Raw genomic sequence first — 16,249 nt, 5'->3', positions numbered from 1 at the left:
GTGAGTAAAACATGCATCCACAATGCATATGTGCCAAATTGTTGATACAATCTCCCTCCAGCATTGAAGGGGTTATCCAAGACTATTAAATGCCCCCCATATGCCCGGGCCGCTGCTGCTTCTCCCCGTACACGGATGAAAATAGGGGGAGCAGCCAATGGCAGGCAGTGACGGGAAGGGGGGGGGGGAGCCTCCCTAGCGTCACCAGTGATGCGCAGGTATTGGGGAGCCAGGTAAGTATATTCATTGTGAGGTGCCCAGGCATACAGGCATATGGGGGGGGGGGGCATTTAATAGCCTTGGTTAACCCCTATAAAGACATAGTTGGATGGACATTACATTCACCACTTTTAAACATTAAGTGGATACAGCACCACATACCCCTTGCATCTAGTGACATCTCCTCTAATGTAGATGTTCGCTTTTCTCATGTTCTCTATTTGTCACAGACCACCATGATGAGTTATTCCAGCCACCTCTTCTCTCTGCAGAGTTTGCCACACAGGCAGCTTAACTTCCTAACTTTTCAATCATCCTCCTCCTCATGGTGCTCCAAGAGTATTAATCTGCTGCTACCCTCAATACTGTATTGACTGTGTTCCCCAATGCCCCGAAATACTATACTGTAGAAATAATAGGTCCATATAGATAGTCCCCCTATAGTAACAGTGCTCCCCAAATTCCCACAAATACTAATAATTCTCTTTCAGAGTGCCCTCATTAGTAATAGTGCCCCAATGCTCCCTGAAAGTACCCCTGTTCGCAGCAGTGTCCTCCATATTGTGGCAAATAATTCACTACCAATAGTATCCCCTGTAGTAGTAACAATGCTCCATAATAGAAATTTTAGTAGTAATAAAGCCCCCCATAGTAACAGCGATAAAGCCTCCCCATAGTAAGCTAGCAGTCAAATTGCCCTCAATGTGCCACATTTGTGACAAAGATCTATCTGGCGTCCCCAGTATTAATATATCCTCATAGTGCTCCTAGTAGAAATAAAATCCCCATAGTGCTCCTTGTTATCATGCTCCCGCGTAATCTCCCAAGTAATTATAGTGCCCCCAGAAGCTTAACAGTCCCCTATAGTGCCTGCATAAGCTTAAATGGTCTACTATAGTGACCCCAGCATCTTAAAGGGCTTCTGTCACCCCACTAAAGTCATTTATATTTTTTTGGGCTACTTAAATTACTTATACTGCGATATATCAATATATAATGCTCTTACTGATTTTCGTTCTGTAGTTTCTTCAAAAAACTGACTTTTATAATATGTAAATTGCCTCTCTACCAGCAAGTAGGGCGGCTACTTGCTGGTAGCAGCCGCATCCTCCTTTCCTAATGACGCCCCCTCCTCATGTTGATTGACAGGGCCAGCGAACGCGCTCGTCCTCTGACTGGCCCTTTCTGTGTTTTAAATCGCGCCTTCGCCGTACCGGTCTTTAGTCGGCGCAGGTGCACTGAGAGGAGAACGCTCGCTCGGCCGCTCCTTCCTCAGTGCGCCTGCGACGGGTGTAGATGTGACATCATCGGCGCAGGCGCATTGAGGATGGAGCGGCAGAGCGAGCGTCCTCCTCTCAGTGCGCCTGCGCCGACTGAAGACCGGTACGGCGCAGGCGCGAAATTTGGAACGCAGACAGGGCCAGTCAGAGGACGAGCGCGTTCGCTGGCCCTGTCAATCATCATGAGGAGGGGGCGTCATTATGAAAGGAGGATGCGGCTGCTACCAGCATGTAGCTGCCCTACTTGCTGGTAGAGAGGTAATTTACATATTATAAAAGTCAATTTTTTTAAGAAACTACAGAATGAAAATCAGTAAGAGCACTATATATTGATAAATCGCAGTATAAGGAATTTAAGTAGCCAAAAAAAAAAAAATTACTTTAGTGGGGTGACAGAAGCCCTCCACTATAGTGCCAGAAGCAGCTTAAATGGTCCCCTAAAGTGCCACCAGTAGTTTAAATGATGTGGACAGGCATGACCTAGCCATCATGTCATTTCAGCAGAAACAGCAATAGGGGGTGAACTACAGCCACCCTCCTGGATCCTGCCTGTGCCACATGAGTGGGCACAGTGCTGCTGCTGTGGTGGTAGGCCTTGCTGCTGGTAGCCATGTAAGTGACGTGGGGGTGGGGGAGCCTAGCAACTGGCACAGAGTCTTTGGAGGACACTGGGCCTGGGTGATGTGAAGAGGAAGACACTTTGCAGGAACTTATGGGCAGACTAGCTGCTGCTGCTGCACCTTACCTCACACTAGCTGTGCCTTCACCAGGAGTTCAGGCTTCAAGTGCCACTCCACCAAGCCCTAGTTTTGCCTCCTGGCCGCAGTTTAACTCATGGTCCTTTCTGAATGTGCAGAAAAGTGACTGATCCTGCTCAACAGATCTTCAGCACAGTGGAGCAGTGGCTTCCATCTCACTGCACTGTGCATGCATGCGCAGTGCTTAGTTCAGAGTTCAAGGCACAGTTTTTAAGGACAGTGCTTTTTTTTTCTGCTGGACTCTACAGACAGCAGAAAAAAACACACCCGGGGCCATAGTACTCTATGATGCCAGCTATACCCACAGAGCCTTATAAGTGTCAGTGATAGTAAGCGATAGGTATAATTGTTCATGTAAGTGACTGTGTAGCTGCAGTGTGTTCGATGACGTCACCGGCTCTGATGGGCGGGCTTTAGCGCTGCCCTAGCTGTTTTACTGGCTAGGGTAGCGCTAAATCCCACCCATCAGTGCCGGTGTGTCACCGGGGTTCATGACAGCCCCATGGAGAGCCCCGATACATCACCGGATCTCCAAAAAATGCCTTTGCCCTGTGCGATTTAGCGCAGGACAAAGGAGAGCATCGGAGCATGAACTGCTCCGATGCATATGTCAGGGGGGCTGCCGGGGTGAAAATGGAGGTATGTCCGGGTTCAGCTCTGAACAACCCTTTTAAGGGGAAAAAAAATCCTTTCCGACTCCAATCAGAATAACTCCCTGGATCAACGACCCCTCTCTAGTAGCTTGTAATATTATTACACTCCAGAAATACATCCAGGCCCCTCTTGAATTCCTTTATTGTACTCACCATCACCACCTCCTCAGGCAGAGAGTTCCATAGTCTCACTGCTCTTACCGTAAAGAATCCTCTTCTATGTTTGTGTACAAACCTTCTTTCCTCCAGACGCAGAGGATGTCCCCTCATCACAGTCACAGTCCTGGGGATAAATAGATGATGGGAGAGATCTCTGTACTGACCCCTGATATATTTATACATAGTAATTAGATCTCCCCTCAGTCGTCTTTTTTCTAAAGTGAATAACCCTAATTTTGATAATCTTTCAGGGTACTGTAGTTGCCCCATTTCAGTTATTACTTTAGTTGCCCTCCTCTGAACCCTCTTCAGCTCTGCTATGTCTGCCTTGTTCACAGGAGCCCATAACTGTACACAGTACTCCATGTGTGGTCTGACTAGTGATTTGTAAAGTGATAGGACTATGTTCTTATCACGGGCATCTATGGCCCTTTTGATGCAACCCATTATCTTATTGGCCTTGGCAGCAGCAGCCTGACACTGGTTTTTGCAGCTTAGTTTACTGTTCACTAAAATTCCTAGATCCTTTTCCATGTCAGTGTTAGGCCTCATGCACATGAACGTATTTTCCTTTCAGTGTCCGTTCATTTTTTTTTGCGAACCATATATGGAACCATTCATTTCAATGGGTCCGCAAAAAAAATGGAAGTTACTCCGTGTGCATTCAGTTTCCGTATGTCCATATTTCGGTTACGCAAAAAAATAGAACATGTCCTATTATTGTCTGCATTATGGACAAGGATATTACTGTTCTATAAGGGATCAGCTGTTCCGTTCTGCTAAATACGGAATCCACAAGGACGTCATCCATATTTTTTGCGGATCCCTTTTTGGTGGACCGCAAAATACATACGGCTGTGTACATGAGGCCTTACCCAGTGTGTTACAATTTAGTATGTACGGGTGGCTTGCATTATTCCTTCCCATGTGCATAACCTTATTTGTCAGTGTTAAACCTCATCTGCCACTTATCTGCCCAAGCCTCCAGTCTATCCAGATCCCTCTGTAGTAGTATACTGTCCTCTTCAGTGTTAATTACTTTACACAGTTTAGTGTCATTTGCAAAAATTTATATTTTACTGTGCAAGCCTTCTACAAAATCATTAATAGATACAGTGCACTGCATAAGTATTCACCCCCCCCCCCCCCCCTTGAGTTTTTTTTCGTATTTTGGTGCCTCACAGCCTGGAATTAACATGGATTGTTTGAGGATTTGCATAATTACATTTAAAGAACATGCCCACGACTTTGAAGATGTTTTTTTATTTTATTTATTGTGAAGCAAACAACAAATATGACAAAATAACAGAAAAAGTCAATGTGCATAACTATTCACCCCCCTAAAGTCAATACTTTGTAGAGTCACCTTTTGCCGCAATCACAGCTCCAAGTCGCTTTGGATAAGTCTCTATGAGCTTGCCACATCTTCCCACTTTGATTCCTCCTTGCAAAACTGCTCCAGCTTCTTGAGGTTGGATGGTTTGCGCTTGTGAACAGCAATCTTTAAGTCTGACCACAGATTTTCTATTGGATTGAAATCTGGGCTTTGACTAGGCCATTCCAACACATTTACATGTTTCCCCTTAAACCACTCAAGTGTTGCTTTAGCAGTGTGTTTGGAGTCATTGTCCTGCTAGAAGGTGAACCTCCGTCCTAGCCTCTAATCACTCACCGAGTGGTACAGGTTTTGCTCAAGAATATCCCTGTATTTAGCACCATCCATCTTTCCCTCAACTCTGACCAGTTTCCCAGTCCCAGCTGCTGAGAAACATCCCCACAGCATGATACTGCCACCACCATGTTTCACTGTGGGGATGGTGTTCTTTGGGTGATGTGTTGGGTTTGCTCCAGATATAGCGTTTTCTTTGTCTTATCAGACCAGAGCACCTTCCTCCATACATTTTGGCAGTCTCCCACATGCCATTTTGCAAAATCACAAAGTGCCTTTTTGTTTTTTGCTAAAAGTAATGGCTTTCTTCTGGCCACTTTGCCATAAAGCCCAAGTCTATGGAGCGTACGGCTTATTGTTGTCCTATGTACAGATACTCCAGTCTCTGCTGTGGAACTCTGCATCTACTCCAGGGTTACCTTAGGTCTCTGTGCTGCCTCTCTCATTATTGTTCTCCTTGCCTAGTCCGTGAGTTTTGGTGGGCTGCCATCTCTTGGCAGGTTTGCTGTTGTGCCATGTTCTTTCCATTTGGTTATGATGGATTTGATCGTGCTCCTGGGGATCATCAAAGATTTGGATATTTTTTTATAACCTAACCCTGACTTGTACTTCTCAACAACATTGTCCCTTACTTGTTTGGCGAGTTCCTTGGTCTTCATGGCAGTATTTGGTTAGTGATGCTTCTTTCCTAGGTGTTGCAGACTCTGGGGCCTTTCAAAATAGGTGTGTACAGTCGTGGCCAAAAGTTTTGAGAATGACACAAATATTAGTTTTCACAAAGTTTGCTGCTAAACTGCTTTTAGATCTTTGTTTCAGTTGTTTCTGTGATGTAGTGAAATATAATTACACACACTTCATACATTTCAAAGGCTTTTATCGACAATTACATGACATTTATGCAAAGAGTCAGTATTTGCAGTGTTGGCCCTTCTTTTTCAGGACCTCTGCAATTCGACTGAGCATGCTCTCAATCAACTTCTGGGCCGATTTCTGACTGATAGCAACCCATTCTTTCATAATCACTTCTTGGAATTTGTCAGAATTAGTGGGTTTTTGTTTGTCCACCCGTCTCTTGAGGATTGACCACAAGTTCTCAATGGGATTAAGATCTGGGGAGTTTCCAGGCCATGGACCCAAAATGTCAACGTTTTGGTCCCCGAGCCACTTAGCTATCACTTTTGCCTTATGGCACGGTGCTCCATCATGCTGGAAAATGCATTGTTCTTCACCAAACTGTTGTTGGATTGTTGGAAGAAGTTGCTGTTGGAGGGTGTTTTGGTACCATTCTTTATTCATGGCTGTGTTTTTGGGCAAAATTGTGAGTGAGCCCACTCCCTTGTATGAGAAGCAACCCCACACATAAATGGTCTCAGGATGCTTTACTGTTGGCATGACACAGGACTGATGGTAGCGCTCACCTTTTCTTCTCTGGACAAGCCTTTTTCCAGATGCCCCAAACAATCGGAAAGAGGCTTCATCGGAGATTATGACTTTGCCCCAGTCCTCAGCAGTCCATTCACCATACTTTCTGCAGAAGATCAATCTGTCCCTGGTGTTTATTTTGGAGAGAAGTGGCTTCTTTGCTGGCCTTCTTGACACCAGGCCATCTTCCAAAAGTCTTCGCCTCACTGTGCGTGTAGATGCGCTCACACCTGCCTGCTGCCATTCCTGAGCAAGCTCTGCACTGGTGGCACTCCGATCCCGCAGCTGAATCCTCTTTAGGAGACAATCCTGGCGCTTGCTGGTCTTTCTTGGACGCCCTGAAGCCTTCTTAACAAGAATTGAACCTCTTTCCTTGAAGTTCTTGATGATCCTATAAATTGTTGATTGAGGTGCAATCTTAGTAGCCACAATATCCTTGCCTGTGAAGCCATTTTTATGCAACGCAATGATGGCTGCACGCGTTTCTTTGCAGGTCACCATGGTTAACAATGGAAGAACAATGATTTCAAGCATCACCCTCCTTTTAACATGTCAAGTCTGCCATTTTAACTAAATCAGCCTGACATAATGATCTCCAGCCTTGTGCTCGTCAACATTCTCACCTGAGTTAACAAGACGATTACTGAAATGATCTCAGCAGGTCCTTTAATGACAGCAATGAAATGCAGTGGAAAGTTTTTTTTGGGATTAAGTTAATTTTCATGGCAAAGAAGGACTATGCAATTCATCTGATCACTCTTCATAACATTCTGGAGTATATGCAAATTGCTATTATAAAAACTTAAGCAGCAACTTTTCCAATTTCCAATATTTATGTAATTCTCAAAACTTTTGGCCACGACTGTATATGTAATGATAGATCATGTGACACTTAGATTGCACAGAGGTGGACATCACTTCACTAATTATGTGACTTCTGAAGGTAATTGGTTGCACCAGAGCTCTTTATGGGCTTCCTAACAAAGGGGGTGAATACATACGCACATGCCAATTTTCTGTTTTCTATTTCTAAACAATAGTTTTATTTATATATTTTTCTCAATTCACTTCACCCACTTAGACTATTGTGTTCTGATCCATCACATAAAATTCAGATCAACAAAACATTCAACTTAAGGCTGTAATCTAACAAAGCACAAAAAAAGTCAAGGGGGTGAATACTTTTGCAAGGCACTGTATATTGAAGAGAATGGGGCCAAATACTGACCCCTGTGGTACCCCACTAGTGACAGTGACCCAATCTGAGTGTGTACCATTAATAACCACCCTCTGATTTCTATTACTGAGCCAGTTACTTACCCACATACAGACATTTTCTCCCAGTCCAAGCATTCTCATTTTATATACTAACCTTTCATGTGGTACAGTGTCAAATGCTTAGGAGAAGTCCAGTTATACGACATCCATTGATTCGCCGCTGCCAAGTCATAGAAACTGATTAAATTAGTATGAAATGATCGATCCCTCATGAAACCATGCTGATATGGCGTTATTTGCTTATTTTCATTGAGGTGCTCCAAGATAGCATCTGTTAGAAAAAATTCTAACTGTTTACCCAGAACAGATGTTAAACTTACCGGCCTATAGTATCCAGGCTCTGTTTTTGGACCCTTTTTGAATATTGGCACCACATTTGCTATGAGCCAATCATGTGGAACACTCCCTGTCAGTATAGAGTCCTTAAATATCAGAAATAAGGGTCTGGCTATGACATTACTTAATTCTCTTAGGATACGTGGGTGTATGCCATCTGGTCCTGGCAATTTGTCTATTTTATTCTTTTTAAGACGTCGCTGTACTTCTTCCTGGGTCAGACAGGGCACTTTTAATGGGGAATTTACTTTTACATTCTGCATTTCATCTGACAGTTTATTTTTCTCAGTGAATATAGTGGAGAAAAAAAATATTTAATAGCTTTGCTTTCTCCTTATGACTCTCTGAACCCCCCCCCCCCCCCTCATTACTCTGTAGAGGACTGACACCTTCAGATTTATACTTTTTACCATTTATATAATTGAAGAACAATTTAGGGTTAGTTTTGCTCTCTTTGGCAATTAATAGAGGTGGCAACGCGATATGGCGATTTGGCCGACCCAAAAATGCTGCGATTAGTTTACTAATGATACACGATAAGTGTGCGATAAGTGTATCAACAGAGGGAGGAGGGGCTGGGGGCCGGCATCTGGATTAGTAATGACAGCGGGGACCGATGCAATCCGTGTATTCTAATGCATCGGCCCTGCTCACTGTTGCATAATTTTATCTAACCTGTAGGCATTGTTAAGATATAATAATCATTTGTAAATGTGAAAGGAGGGGGCACACCAATAAATACAAATAATCTAAAGAGTGCAAGAGGGTGGTTAAAAAATAGTACAAAACAAGCCTGACCGAAGGGAGAGTCACAAGAACCACCCTATACATGCACATTCAACAATAGCCATGTATTAAAATATATATAAGTTTATTAGACACATCAACAAACACACACATTAAAAATTGTATACAATATGAACAGCGTGTCGGTGTAAAGATTGGTATCACCGACACATACAGAATCCACTGAATGTCCACTGGATAAGGACATGCAATACCCTTGAGGAAGCCGGACTACGCCGGCGATACGCATTGGGCGTCACTCATCTATTCAGGTTCACTGCACCAGCTGTTTATACAGGTTTTGGCTCTTGCTATTCGACCTTATTGTGGTCTGCTTTTATTTATTAGTGGCCTTACCTTATCTGACATTATCTTCATGTTACTTATAGGTAGAGATGTCGCGAACATAAAATTTTCCGTTCGCGAAAGGCGAACGCAAATTTTCGCAAATGTTCGCGAACGGGCGAACCGCCATAGACTTCAATAGGCAGGCGAATTTTAAAACCCATAGGGAATCTTTCTGGCCACAATAGTGATGGAAAAGTTGTTTCAAGGGGACTAACACCTGGACTGTGGCATGCCGGAGGGGGATCCATGGCAAAACTCCGATGGAAAATTACATAGTTGACGCAGAGTCGGGTTTTAATCCATAAAGGGCATAAATCACCTAACATTCCTAAATTGTTTGGAATAATGTGCTTTAAAAAATCAGGTAAGATGTTGTATCGATCAGGTAGTGTAAGGGTTACGCCCGCTTCACAGTGACAGACCAAACTCCCCGTTTAACTCATCGCAAACAACCGCAAACAGTCCATTTGCACAGCCGCAAACTCCCCATTTGCACAAGGTTGGATACCAAGCTAGCCATGTCCCGTTCCTTGTCCTCACTGACATCATTGAAGGTCTCTTCCTCCACCCAGCCACGTACAACACCAAGGGTCCCTGAAAGGTGACAACAAGCCCCTTGGGACGCCTGCTGTGGTTGGTCTTCCACCTCCTCAAAGCCACCTTCCTCCTCTGACTCCTCTTCTTCAGACTCCTCTCTCTGCATTGTCGCAGGTCCAGCGATCGACGACGACAAGGCTGCTTCTGGTGGTGATGGTGACCACAACTCTTCCTCTTCATGCTCATCTACGGCCTCATCCAGCACTCTTCGCATGGCACGCTCCAGAAAAAACTCATATGGGATGAGGTCGATGATGTTGCCTTGGGTTTGACTGACCAGGTTTGTCACCTCCGCAAAAGGACGCATGAGCCTAAAGCCATTGTGCATGAGCATTCAGTAACGCGGCCAAAAAATACCCAGCTCCGCAGAGGCTGTCCTCTTTTTTTTTTTTATAAAAAAAAAAATCTGTTCTTAACAGTTTAATCTCTGTTTTGTCCCCTATCAGGGGCCGGTGTATGGAATAGATTTTAGGAACCGGGAGATGGAAAAAGATGCTTGATCGGTCCTCTTACTTCCAATTTGTGGCACTGCGCGTACGCCTTGCAATGTACTGTGCCACCAGATATGAGTGGTGTGTTTAAGTAGTACTATTCCTATCAGTTTAATCCCTGTTACGTCCCCTATTAGGGGACGTGTATGGAATAGATTTTAGGAACTGGGAGATGGAAAAAGATGCTTGGTCGGTCCTCTTTCTTCCAATTTGGGGCACTGCGCGTGCGCCGTGTAATGTACTGTGCAATCCCAATATGAGTGGTGTGTTTAAGTAGTACTATTCCTATCAGTTTAATCCCTGTTACGTCCCTTATCAGGGGCCGGTGTATGAAATAGATTTTAGGAACCGGGAGATGGAAAAAGATGCTTGGTTGGTCCTCCTACTTCCAATTTGGGGCACTGCGCGTGCGCCGTGCAATGTACTGTGCCACCAGATATGAGTGGTGTGTTAAGAAGTACTATTCCTATCAGTTTAATCCCTGTTACGTCCCCTATCAGGGGACGTGTATGGAATAGATTTTAGACAACCGCAAAGAGTTGTCAATAGTTGACACACATGACATAAATTTTATTCCTCTATGCGTCAATCTTGGTGTAGTGATGACTGTGCTCGTGCGCACGTTTGGGAGATTGCAGGCGATGGGGGTTTTTCAAAGTCTATGGTCGTGCTGACTGAGGTAGTTCAGTGACAGTTAAGTGACCCAGAAAACAATGATTCTGCAGTGTGGGCCCATTGTTGGCCTAGTAGGCTTTAATGATCACCTTAGATGATCACAAAGAAAACTAATGTTTTTTCTATGCAAAATTATCCAGCCGATTGCTTTTGGTCTGTTCACAATGAAGCAACGACCTTATCATCTAGGGTGTGCCAACATTGCCATTGCCAACACACTCATAGAGGTGGTCGCTTCATTGTGATACGCAAGCCCCTTCACCACAACAAGGTAACGATCAAGAAGGGGAATTGACACATGTATGTGCCTTTTTTTTGTTTTGTTTTTGCAGCCACAGTGCAGCACCAGAGGCCAGAAAAATTAGGCATGTACACATGCCTGAAAAATTGATGTTTTCCAGGCAGAAAGTGCACTAAAACATTTTGGCTTGAACCCTAGTTGGTGGCAGATAAGTCACGCAAGTCATCCGGCATGCAGAGATAAAATACAGCAGCGTGTGGACCATTTTTAGCCCAAGGCAGCTCATCTCATCATCAGGCCTTTATTAGTCAAATGTATCGCTCACTGTCAGTCCCTTCGGGATCCATGACTCATTCATCTTAATAAAGGTGAGGTAATCTAGATTTTTTTGACCTAGGTGACTTCTCTTCTCAGTGACAATACTTCCTGCTGCACTGAAGGTCCTTTCTGACAGGACACTTGAAGCGGGGCAGGCCAGAAGTTGTATTGCAAATTGGGATAGCTCAGGCCACAGGTCAAGCCTGCACACCCAGTAGTCAAGGGGTTCATCGCTCCTCAGAGTGTCGATATCTTCAGTTAAGGCGAGGTAGTCTGCTACCTGTCGGTCGAGTCGTTCTCTGAGGGTGGACCCCGAAGGGCTGTGGCGATGCATAGGACTTAAAAAGCTCTGCATGTCTTCCATCAACATCACGTCTGTAAAGCATCCTGTCCTTGCCGGCGTGGTCGTGGTAGGAGGATTACTTTCACCTCTTCCCCTGTTAGATTCCCGTTGTGCTGTGACATCACCCTTATACGCTGTGTAAAGCATACTTTTTAATTTATTTTGGAACTGCTGCATCCTTTCCGACTTGCGGTAATTCGGTAACATTTCAGGCACTTTCTGCTTATACTGGGGGTCTAGTAGCGTGGCCACCCAGTACAGGTCGATCTCCTTCAGCCTTTTTATACGAGGGTCCCTCAACAGGCACGACAGCATGAAAGACCCCATTTGCACAAGGTTGGATGCCGAGCTACTCATGTCCCATTCCTCGTCCTCAGTGATCTCACTGAAAGTCTGTTCTTCCCCCCAACCACGTACAACACCACGGGTACCAGATAGGTGACAACGAGCACCCTGGGATGCCTGCTGTGGTTAGTCTTCCTACTCCTCCTCAAAGCCACATTCCTCCTCTGACTCCTCTTCCTCACACTCCTCTTCCAGCGTTGCCGCAGGTCCAGCAAGCGATGCTGATAAGGCTGTTTCTGGTGGTGATAGTGACCACAACTCTTCCTCTTCACGCTCATCTACGGCCTGATCCAGCACTCTTCGCAGGGCACGCTCCAGGAAGAAAACAAATGGGATGATGTCGCTGATGGTGCCTTCGGTGCGACTGACTAGGTTTGTCACCTCCTCAAAACTACGCATGAGCCTACAGGCATTGCGCATGAGCGTCCAGTAACGTGGCAAAAAAATACCCAGCTCTGCAGAGGCTGTCCTAGCACCCCAGTCATACAAATACTCGTTGACAGATTTTTCTTGTTGGAGCAGGCGGTCAAACATTAGGAGTGTTGAATTCCAACGTGTCGGGCTGTCGCAAATCAAGCGCCTCACTGGCATGTTGTTTCGCCGCTGGATATCTGAAAAGTGCGCCATGGCCGTGTAGGAACGCCTGAAATGGCCACACACCTTCCTGGCCTGCTTGAGGACATCCTGTAAGCCTGGGTACTTGTGCACAAAGCGTTGTACAATCAGATTCAACACATGTGCCATGCATGGCACATGTGTCAACTTGCCCAAATTCAATGCCGCCGACAAATTGCTTCCGTTGTCACACACCACTTTGCCAGTCTCCAGTTGGTGCGGAGTCAGCCACTGATCCACCTGTGCGTTCAGGGCAGACAGGAGTGCTGGTCCGGTGTGACTCTCTGCTTTCAGGCAAGTCAACCCCAAGACGGCGTGACACTGTCGTATCCCGGATGTGGAATAACCCCTGGGGAGCTGGGGGGGGGGTGCAGTTGATGTGGAGCAAGACGCAGCAGCAGAAGAGGACTCAGCCGAGGAGGTTATGGAAGAGGATGGAGTAGGAGGAGTAGAGGAGGTGGCAGCAGGCCTGCCTGCAAGTCGTGGCAGTGTCACCAACTCCTCTGCAGAGCCACGCATTACATGCTTGGCAGCCGTCAGCAGGTTTACCCAATGCGCAGTGTAGGTGATATACCTGCCCTGACCGTGCTTTGCAGACCAGGTATCAGTGGTCAGATTGACCCTTGCCCTAACACTGTGTGCCAGACATGCCATCACTTCCTTTTGCACAATCGAGTACAGGTTGTGGATTGCCTTTTGTGCAAAGAAATTTCGGCCGGGCACCTTCCACTGCGGTGTCCCAATAGCTACAAATTTTTGGAAGGCCTCAGACTCCACCAGCTTGTATGGTAAAAGCTAGCGGGCTAAGAGTTCCGACAAGCCAGCTGTCAGACACCGGGCAAGGGGGTGACTTTGTGACATTGGCTTCTTACGCTCAAACATGTCCTTGACAGACACTTGACTGTGGGCAGATGAGCAGAAACTGCTCAAGGCGAGAGACGGAGTGGCGGATGGTTGATAGGGGGCAAGGAGGACAGCAGTGGTTGACGTGGCTGAAGATGCTGGACCAGGAGGAGGATGGCGGCTTTGAGTTTGTGTGCTGCTTGTACTCATGTGTTGTTCCCATAGGCGTTTGTGATTTGAGATCATGTGCCTTCGCAAAGCAGTTGTACCTAGGTGGGTGTTGGACTTCCCACGACTCAGTTTCTTTTGGCACAGGTTGCAAATGGCATCGCTGTTGTCAGTGGCAGACACACAAAAAAAATGCCACCCTGATGATCTCTGCAATGACGGCATTCTGGTGGTGACAACAGCATGCGTTGATTGGCGTGCTGTCTGGCTGACCCCGGGTGCCGATGCATGCTGTCTAACTGTGCCACTAGCTCCTTGCAACGACCTCCCCCTGCTTCCAACTCGTCTCCTCCTCCTCTCTGTCTCCCCATCTGAACTTCCCCCCTGTTCTTCTTCTTCTCTTTGAGCGGGCACCCACGTGACATCCACGGACACATCGTCATCATCAACCGCTTCACTTGTATCTGACAACTCAGCAAAGGAAGCAGTAGCGGGTACATCATCATCATCACACCGTACGTCCATGTGTGCAATGCTGCCTGACTGAGACATATCCCTGTTATCTACATCCTCTGGCAATAATGGCTGCGCATCACTCATTTCTTCCAACTGATGTGTAAATAACTCCTCTGACAGATCAAGTGAAGCAGCTGTGGTGCTAGTGTTGGTGGTGGCGGCAGGCGGGCGAGTGGTAACTTGAGAGGTGCCCAAAGCTGAGCTGGAGGAGGATGGTGCGTCAAGGTTCCGAGCGGAAGCTGTAGAAGATTGGATGTCCTGTCAACTATGTCCTCAGAACTTTTTGAGTTCAGGGTACGTGGCCTCTGAACACTGGGCATTATTCTAGGGCCAAAGGGAATCACAGCACCACGACCACGACGGCCACTGCGGGGTGGCCTGCCTCTGCCTGTCATTTTTTTTAGATTAGTTTAGTTGTATTATGCGTGCAAGCTACTGTGACACCAGATATGAGTGGCACTGTGCACTGGCAGAAGTTGGCAGAGTACAGTCGTGGCCAAAAGTTTTGAGAATGACACAAATATTAGTTTTCACTAAGTTTGCTGCTAAACTGCTTTTAGATCTTTGTTTCAGTTGTTTCTGTGATGTAGTGAAATATAATTACACGCACTTCATACGTTTCAAAGGCTTTTATCGACAATTACATGACATTTATGCAAAGAGTCAGTATTTGCAGTGTTGGCCCTTCTTTTTCAGGACCTCTGCAATTCGACTGGGCATGCTCTCAATCAACTTCTGGGCCAATTCCTGACTGATAGCAACCCATTCTTTCATAATCACTTCTTGGAGTTTGTCAGAATTAGTGGGTTTTTGTTTGTCCACCCGTCTCTTGAGGATTGACCACAAGTTCTCAATGGGATTAAGATCTGGGGAGTTTCCAGGCCATGGACCCAAAATGTCAACGTTTTGGTCCCCGAGCCACTTAGTTATAACTTTTGCCTTATGGCACGGTGCTCCATCGTGCTGGAAAATGCATTGTTCTTCACCAAACTGTTGTTGGAAGAAGTTGCTGTTGGAGGGTGTTTTGGTACCATTCTTTATTCATGGCTGTGTTTTTGGGCAAAATTGTGAGTGAGCCCACTCCCTTGGATGAAAAGCAACCCCACACATGAATGGTCTCAGGATGCTTTACTGTTGGCATGACACAGGACTGATGGTAGCGCTCACCTTTTCTTCTCCGGACAAGCAATTTTCCAGATGCCCCAAACAATCGGAAAGAGGCTTCATCGGAGAATATGACTTTGCCCCAGTCCTCAGCAGTCCATTCACCATACTTTCTGCAGAAAATCAATCTGTCCCTGATGTTTTCTTTGGAGAGAAGTGGCTTCTTTGCTGGCCTTCTTGACACCAGGCCATCTTCCAAAAGTCTTCGCCTCACTGTGCGTGCAGATGCGCTCACACCTGCCTGCTGCCATTCCTGAGCAAGCTCTGCACTGGTGGCACTCCGATCCCGCAGCTGAATCCTCTTTAGGAGACAATCCTGGCGCTTGCTGGTCTTTCTTGGACGCCCTGAAGCCTTCTTAACAAGAATTGAACCTCTTTCCTTGAAGTTCTTGATGATCCTATAAATTGTTGATTGAGGTGCAATCTTAGTAGCCACAATATCCTTGCCTGTGAAGCCATTTTTATGCAACGCAATGATGGCTGCACGCGTTTCTTTGCAGGTCACCATGGTTAACAATGGAAGAACAATGATTTCAAGCATCACCCTGTCACGAGGGTGTCAAGAGCCACGTCTGACTCCATTATATCCGGGGTCAGGAAGTCGCAGCGGGTGGCTGCGCGCTCTATGTATAAAGATAGTGCTGCTTCTTAATGGTAGCTTTCTGAGTTTGCCTTGCAACCCTTTTTGGCTCACTCAGGGTTCCGTAGCTTCTTCTCCTCAGCTGTTTCTTGTCCAGCACTCCCAACCTCCTTATATTCCCCTCTCCCACTTCTCTGGTTGCCAGATATAGAGCTTCCTGCCTGGACTTCTATACTGACCCACTGGAGCTGAGTAGCTGTGATCCCTGGTTGTTGTTCCAGAGTGTTACCCTCCGGATCCCTGTTGGGCTTTTGTTGTCTGTTGTTGTAGCCCACCTGGGATTATATGTTTTGTCTGTTTTGTCTGTCCTCTCCTTGGTGTTTTCCTTTAGTGTCAGTGGTGCGGACTAGTTATCCCACCGCCCTGTTCACTACGTAGGGCTCAT

General features: G+C 46.0%; 1 non-coding gene across 1 annotated transcript; it reads left to right on the top strand.

Annotated features, from left to right (window-relative positions):
• Positions 1 to 9,880: 9,880 nt before the first annotated feature.
• Positions 9,881 to 10,062, top strand: LOC121000099. Its single transcript, XR_005778747.1, has one exon. It is a non-coding gene; the product is annotated as a U2 spliceosomal RNA (small nuclear RNA).
• The last annotated feature ends 6,187 nt before the right edge of the window (positions 10,063 to 16,249 follow it).

Source organism: Bufo bufo, chromosome 4, assembly GCF_905171765.1.
Source record: "Bufo bufo chromosome 4, aBufBuf1.1, whole genome shotgun sequence".
In the NCBI taxonomy this organism is placed as follows: domain Eukaryota; kingdom Metazoa; phylum Chordata; class Amphibia; order Anura; family Bufonidae; genus Bufo; species Bufo bufo.
Note: the sequence above shows the minus strand (reverse complement) of the source record. Positions and strands in the feature narration are given on the sequence as shown.